At 35.9% G+C, this 7,758-nt stretch overlaps 1 long non-coding RNA gene across 1 annotated transcript; it reads right to left on the bottom strand.

Annotated features, from left to right (window-relative positions):
- Positions 1-6,159: 6,159 nt before the first annotated feature.
- On the bottom strand, positions 6,160-7,164 carry LOC115962706. Its single transcript, XR_004085577.1, has 3 exons — positions 6,846-7,164; positions 6,655-6,746; positions 6,160-6,222 (listed from the first exon to the last, which is right to left on the bottom strand). It is a non-coding gene; the product is annotated as an uncharacterized LOC115962706 (long non-coding RNA).
- Positions 7,165-7,758: the final 594 nt, after the last annotated feature.

Below are 7,758 nucleotides of genomic sequence, written 5' to 3' on the forward strand. Positions count from 1 at the left end.
GGCCAAGTGTGAGATAGAGACGCTGAATAGTAAGCTGACTAAAGCATACATAAAGGTCAAATTTCTTGAACTTGAAGTGGTTCAAGCAAATGCCAAGATAGAGAGGGTCTCCACTAAGAAGCTTGATGAAGTCCTTTCCCAACAAAAATCATTCTCTGATAGAGCCGGATTGGGATATACTGGAGAAAGTAGTTTAGTTGTGAATATCTTCAAAGAAGTGAAGTTTGTGAAGGCCAAAGAACCGGTTGTAGTTTCCCCTACTATGGAGAAGGCAAAGGTTGAAAAGAAGAAGATTATGGCTGACCAAAGGGTGTTGAATAAGCCCCGGAACCAATCTGTGGTCAGGTCTGAAGCTAGAGGGACATCTTTTCCAAGATCACAAAGAGGTCTTATAACAAACCATTTTTGCCATCATTGTGGACTTTAAGGGCACACCCGACCTAATTGTCATAAGCTTAGAGCATTGAAGAATACAACTGATCAAAGGTCAAGAAGACCAAGAAATGACAAGAGGACTTGGGCTATTGAGTCATTAAGAGGTCGAAATGGTGATCCTGGAATGAGGGATGTGATGAGGATGATTGATGCATTCACCACCTATTTGGCCAGTTTCAACAAAAGGTTTGGAAGTCAAAACACTCATACCCAATCCTCTAGGGATATCACCCCAAACGCACGTGCTGTGTGGGTGAAGAAGGGTACTCATGCATAAGAATTACAACATGTCCATGCATTAATACTTCCTATGCTTTGTGACTTTGTTTGGTTGAGTGCTTTCTGTTATCGTTCCAACATGTGTTGAAAATTGTGCTTGTTTGCTTTTTACTTTGAATGTTTTTACATTTTTTTTTTATCAATCTTTTCTAGTTTTTGTGTCAAAAATCCAAAAACGAATAAAAAGTAGAAAATCAAAAAGTTTGATTGACATTATTGAGTTTTGTTTCAAAATATGTTTTGCCTTGTACCTTTGTACTAATAGCCTTGTGCATTTACGAGCGTGACTTGTTCCTTGTGCACTCATATCATTGTGAGAGAAATCTTGAAATCTATGTGAGTGTTGTAAATAGATTTTCAACCTTGTCATGGATGATTAGTAAATGGTTTTGTTGATCTTGAGACATGCATAGATTTGTGTCTATATATCTTCTCACTCTTTATTTTATTGTTTTTGCTAAAAGAACTCACTAAATGTAAATCTCCAAATGAAAAGAGATATTGAGCTACAAAAACTTGTCGCACATACTAGTATTTAACTAGGAAAAATGGAAAGCGACCAAAAATTAAAATTATATGATGCCCAAAAAGCCAAAGGCTAACTCATCAAAGTGAAATATCAAAAATTTCAAGCATCGATCTCATAATGAGATGTGTTGATTCAAAAAGATCAAATGATATGTCAAACATGGAGCCAAATGAAAAGCTTCAAAGATATTGTACTCAAGTCTATGTGGGAGATCATATATGCATATTTCTATAATTGAGATGGGTCACATTATCTAGTGCTAGTTGTGTATGCTTTGATTGAATTGATCATTGAAGTTTCACATTAGGCTAAAGACTATCTTATTTTTTATATCCACACACAACACACATGTCTATGTTCAATGAATGTCATATTCATTCGTGTGATTGTACTTGATTAAATGTGTTTTCACATGCTCAATCTTTGTTGATCAATCGCAAAAATATTTTTGAGTTTTTAGTTGTTTTTGGAAAGTTTTTTTTTTTGCAAAAATTGTCAAAATCTTCAAAAATAGTGTTGCCCTGTTCTGGCGACTCAGTCGCGGGTTGGTCCAGTCGCATGCCCCAGTCGTAAGCCCACACAGAGATTTTTCGCCACTCACTGGCGGGTCAATGTCCCAGTCGTGAAAAATACTTAGAATATTTTTCAAAATTTGGGTTTTTATGTTTCTCGCGGCTCAATATGGCGACTCGTTCGCGGGTGGAAGGTCCAGTCGCGAGGGGTATACAGAGATTTTCACAGCTCACCTCGCAACTTTCTCATGGGTAGACTTTCTAGTCGTGAAAAACACTTAGAAAAATTTTCAAATTTTTGATTTCTAGGTTTCTCGAGGCTTGTTTTGGCGACTTTCACGCGACTTGGCTCAGTCGTGAAAATCACGTGTTTTGCATATTGAGGGTTATTTTCAAGGTCGTTTTCAAACACTTTTCATTTTTTCCATCATGCATCATTATCACAGTTCATACCTTCATCTCTTGTCCTCTTTTCTCATTGACCCCTTTGTCTATTCATGTCAAAAAGGGGGAGAGTATTCTATTTCTTGTGCACATTTGTAGGGGGGAAATTCATTATACTTGCCCTTTTATTACTTGCTATACCTTGAGGGTCTAATATATTTTGTGCAAGTGTTTCAGGTTACAGGTATAAATGTTTCAAGTTCATCACAGCTCCTATGATTCATGATAGGGGGAGAAAAAGAGAAAGAGTTTTGTGTTATATTAACTATGTTTTTGCTTTGCTCATAGTTCATGTTTATGCTTAGCTATTTAAAATGTCTTGTTTGTGTCCATGTTGCTTTTGTAAGCTTTTAGAGTTTGTTTACATGTGCTGTTTGTAGGCTTTTATGGTTTGTACCATGCTTATGCACCCTTTATGTTTAGTTGCCTAGTACTTCTAGCTAAATGTTATGTATTTTCTTTAAGTACTCTCACTCTTGTGCCCTTATAGGATTTTGTTCCTAGATGTATATACTTTATGTATTGTGCATTGGTTGAGTGATGGGCATGCAAGTGATTTGCATTGAGCTTATTGGCTTGTATGTTCGGATATTCATTCCAAGTGTGAATGAGAATTGTGGTCACTATTTTATAATGATTGCCTGCTTGGTCAAGCCATGGTTTATTTCTCATTCCATTTTGCTTAATCGCATTGTGCTTGCCTCATATGCATTACAAGTATTTTTACATTCAATGATCATATTATGTTATTGTGTTTCAGGAGATTCTTATTCATATAATTCAAGAGCTTATCAGATTCTAGAGTTAGGTGTGAGTGAGTTTTGTTCAACTGTTCCCAACTCACATATTAAGTCTAAAGTTTGTTTTAGGGTTTTGTTAAGAAATAGCCAAAGAGGGAGATTGTAAGGTTGAATTTTATCAACCATCTTGTTAGCTTTATTCTGTGCCAAATTTGCTTGTATTTTAGCAATTAGTAACCTTGTATTTAAGTGGGAATCATGTAAGGGTAGTGAGTGAGAGAGTGTGAAGAAATGCTCAAGATTGTGCAAGAATGCAGAGACTTGAGGCTGGAACTCGCGGGTAACTCACGACTGGCAAGTCGCCAAAGCTGGTACACGTGTGAAGCATGCAGGGAAACTGAAGAGTTATGCCAGCTGTTGCACTACAGGACAAAAGTCCTAGGCTAGCCAGACTATTAGCTCGCAACTTGAACTCGCGACTCAGCCCAGTCACAAGGCCAAGTCACCAAACCACCCTGTTTGGGAAAAACTGACTCTTCGCATTCCTTTCTCACCCCACTATATATAGACCCTTACACCCACAAAATTTAAAGAGTTTCTAGAGAGAATTTTGAGAGAGAAACCCTAGAGAAAAACAAGATTGATTCATCCCCAATCTTCACATAGAGACTTTTCAAATTCCTCTACTCTCTTCCTCTCCATTATCAAATCCTTGAGAGGTACATTACCAAAACCTTTTCTCACCATACCCATATCTGTAAGAAGGCCATTTGGTGTTTGGGAAGCAGTTAAGAAGGGACCAATTTTATGTTGGTTGATGCTATGGTCAAATAGTGGAATCCGGTAAGTTAAAGAAGAAATAAGTTCGGCGTAACCTCGTTGGAGTAGGAGCTTGGAGGGCTTAGGTACATTGGGTAGATTAGACTTGGAGAGTCTTCTGTTGTTCATGTATCCCAACTACATTCTTTAATGGATTATTTACCGCTTGGAGGGTGGCGAAGAGGTTTTACGTCGAGGGCTTCGGTTTCCTCTTTGATAACACATCGTTGTATTGTCCTTGTGTTTGCATCTCTCTTCCCTTAATCTTTGCCATTTAATTTCTGTTGTGGATGTGATTTTATTTGGTTTAGATTGTTTATCAATTCTGTATTAAACTTATGTTCATATTCCGCACATTAATTGTTTGATATTAAGCTTGAATTGATAATTTGTTAATTGGGAGTCTAAACGTTCATAGTGTTTTATACACTAATTGAACTTTCAATTATTCTCCTAACGACTGTCAAATAAATAATAAATATCACAACTTCTATTTACATCAACTCTAAATCCTGAGAGAATAATGGACCTAATCATGAGATGTAGGTTGCTTTGATATATCTGGAGTGAGATCTATAAGTTATGGTCAAAACCTCAGTATGTTGGATAGCCGCATTTAATGTTGATGGAACATATATTCACAAGATGAAATTCATAGTCTCTTAACAGAGATATAAAATATTCTATTGAGATAAGTTTAATGAGTTTGGTTATTCAGAGTGTTGGGCCCAACCACTTTAGTAAAGAGTTACTAAAGTATATATATTTATAAAATTGGATTTCATAAATATATATTGAATAACATAAAGGATTAAACCGGATACTCAAGGATTAAGATGTGGTAATCTTCAAAGTGGCAATCTGTTTCATGACTTTGTATTACTACGAATATTTTAATGAAGGGGTTGCATGTATAATAAAGTCTTGGGATATAATTTATTAATAATGCCAATTATATTCATATAGTGGTATTGAAAATAATTAATGGTAACTTTAGACTTGTCAAGAGTTGATAGAAATGCCCAAGGCCCATTAGAGCTAGAGTCTTATTTGTTCCCTTTTGATCCTACTCCAAGCCACATACTAGAGCCCAATTAGAATGGTCCAAAAGACTGGCTCAATTAGATAATCAGTTATATATAAGAAGAGAAACATACAGAATTTCAATAAGGGTTTTTTATAAAAGTCTTTTCATAAGAGTTCTCATAAGAAATGAAATAGTGTATGTGAGTGTTGGACACTCTTTATTCTCTCATTGGAAACTGATTGAGAGACCACACATCTTGGGCATTAAGTGGAATTGGAGTGAAGATTAAAAGTGTTCCCAAGTACTTCTGATATTCGATTTTGAATTTCACCGCACCAAGGTACGCTTTCTTGTTCTTAAATTCTGAAATTTACATAGTACATGTTATCAATTGCGAATGAAGTAGATCTGTTAATTTTCCACTGCGTATGTTTTGTATGTGATACAAACATGTATTTTTTCCAACACTTGTAATGCCTCTTCTTTTTGCAATCTGCCAATAGGGAAAGAATATATATAAACATAAGTTCATTTGTAATGTCCTTTTCTTCCTCTACTTTAAGTGAGAACTGAACCTACAATCTCTCCTTAGTCTCTTACCACCTTAGCCAATGCCTAGGGCCTGTCTAGAGATAAGTTTTCCCAGAGTCCCTAAAACAACCCCAATATCATATTGCAAAATTACACAGCTTATAAACATAAAGTGGTCTCTTATAATAATACCGATAAACTGCAGGTGATTAAATCAACTAAAATCTTGTTGAATGTATTGAAACAATTGAAAATCAATAGTTAAATCAACTAAAATCTTGTTGACTGTAGTGAATCAATTGAAAAATCGGAAGCACTTTTAATGTATATATGTCTAAAACAAAATTACAACATAAAAGCACTTTTAATGTATGTCCAAACACAAATTACAACATAAAAACACTTTTATGGTAAACATGTCCACCCACCCACCCCCCCGAAAAAAAAACACTCACTGTACATACTTGAGCACTAAGCATACAAAGAAAGAATGGCAATTCAGGAACTAAATACAGAGTTAGCCCACAAGCCTGTATGCTAGTGCACCTAAACTTATCATCTATAAAAAAGATTCTAGCTTCATTGTGGGAGGAATATTGTTTTGCAACTAGTCAGCACTGAAATTGATCCAAGTAAGCCTATTTCTTATTCTGGTCTTGTCAGACAATATGTATTATTGTCTAAAAAGACTAGTACATTTTTTGTCACTTAAAATTTTTTCTTCTGGGTAATTCAAATTTCAGTCTTTTGTCTCTAATTTTGGAATAAAGGATCTAATTGTCTAATGGAAATTTATCATGCCTAAGGAATCAAAAGGAAAAGAGATTACCATTTTGAAGCAACGTTGACAATCAGGAGCACCTTCCCATTGTATTCACTCAGGCTTACATCATTTCCACGGATATTCTGCCATCAAATTCAATTAATAACAAAGAAAAAGAAAAAGAAGAAAAAGGCCAATTCCAAACAACTCTTTCTTAAGAACAATTAAACAACACTTAAATTTATATTTTCTATCTAAGTTTATAAACCATGATAAAAATAATAAATATATCCATCTAAACAAAAAAGACAGCTTATATACCACAACACAGTTGACCAATTCAAAAGTAAAGCACAAACCCCAGTTCTCCAATAGGACCAAAAAGAAAAGATACATGACCAACCAAATACCAATACACAGTCCAATTAAATTATTTGATGTTTTCACTTTTTGGTTCCCAAAGGTCCCAAACACTATAAAGCTTCAAACTTTAACTTTTTTTTCTCTTTGAATTAGTTTTCTCAGCTAAGAAGAAAAAAAAAAAAAAAAAAAAAAAAAAAAAAAAAAACCAGTACCAAACACAGAACTTAGCAAATCGCTTCCAGCGTCCAACGCTACCATAAACGACACATTTGGTGTCCCTATATCAATCCATTTGTAATGCAACCTGTCTCATCCACCATTTCAAAAAAATATTCTTACTAATCTTAATGACATTTAAATTATTTTCAAAAAATAAAATAAAATAATAATAGAGACAGTTTACCAATCCAAGTCATTGCCAAAGAACAAGGTCTGGCTGCCATGGGAAGGGAAAAGCAAGTCGTAGTGGTTTACTAGCTTCATGTTTTGCCTCTTCTTCTTCATCAAGTCGTTTCTCTTGAGCAATTCCAAGTACTCCAAGTTGTTCTTCTTTGGCCACTTCACATCCACATTCCCACTCCTCGAAACCCACAACGCCTTCGCCTCCTCGGAGTACCGGTGTATCGGCTTTGAAGACAACGTCAAAGCCCCCCCCCGACCCATTCGCAACAACGAAGTAACAAGCCAAGAAAACCAACAGAACCACACGATTCACCATCGAAAACGCCGGCAGCAGTGGCTGGTGAGGATGGCTGGTGAGGATGGAAAGAAAGAGAGAAGAAGAGTGACGGCTTAGAGAGAGGGAAACAAATTTTGGGGGGAAAAAAAAAACCTACGTAAAAAGTCAGATTTTGGCTTGGGGGGGGGGGGGGGGGGGGAAGCCAAGTGAAACACGTTAGGAGCAAAAAACATTTTTGGGAAATTTTGGGTGGGAAAAATAAAAGAAGACAGATTTATTTTGAGGAAAAAATAAAAATAAAAGAAGACAATTTTAATTAATTACTATTTTTGACTGGCAATTACCATCTTGTCATGCATTTTGTAATTGTACATGAATCAAACACATCTATATATCTAAGTGAGTTAATGAGTACAAAATATTAAAAATATAATTGTGGGCCCAAAATCTGCGGTCCCAGCCCACCTTATATTAAGGGCCCAAAGTCCAGGCCGAGGAGCCCTACTACCAAGGACGTATGATGAAAGTCTCTTAAAGGCCCAAGGATGTGGCCGAGGACGATCTCACGCTCAACACCTCACAAAACGCCTGAAGTAAAGAAAAAACTCAGTACAAGAGCATTACAAGGGAGAAAGCT

The sequence above is a fragment of the Quercus lobata genome, chromosome 1 (assembly GCF_001633185.2).
Source record: "Quercus lobata isolate SW786 chromosome 1, ValleyOak3.0 Primary Assembly, whole genome shotgun sequence".
NCBI classification, from domain to species: domain Eukaryota; kingdom Viridiplantae; phylum Streptophyta; class Magnoliopsida; order Fagales; family Fagaceae; genus Quercus; species Quercus lobata.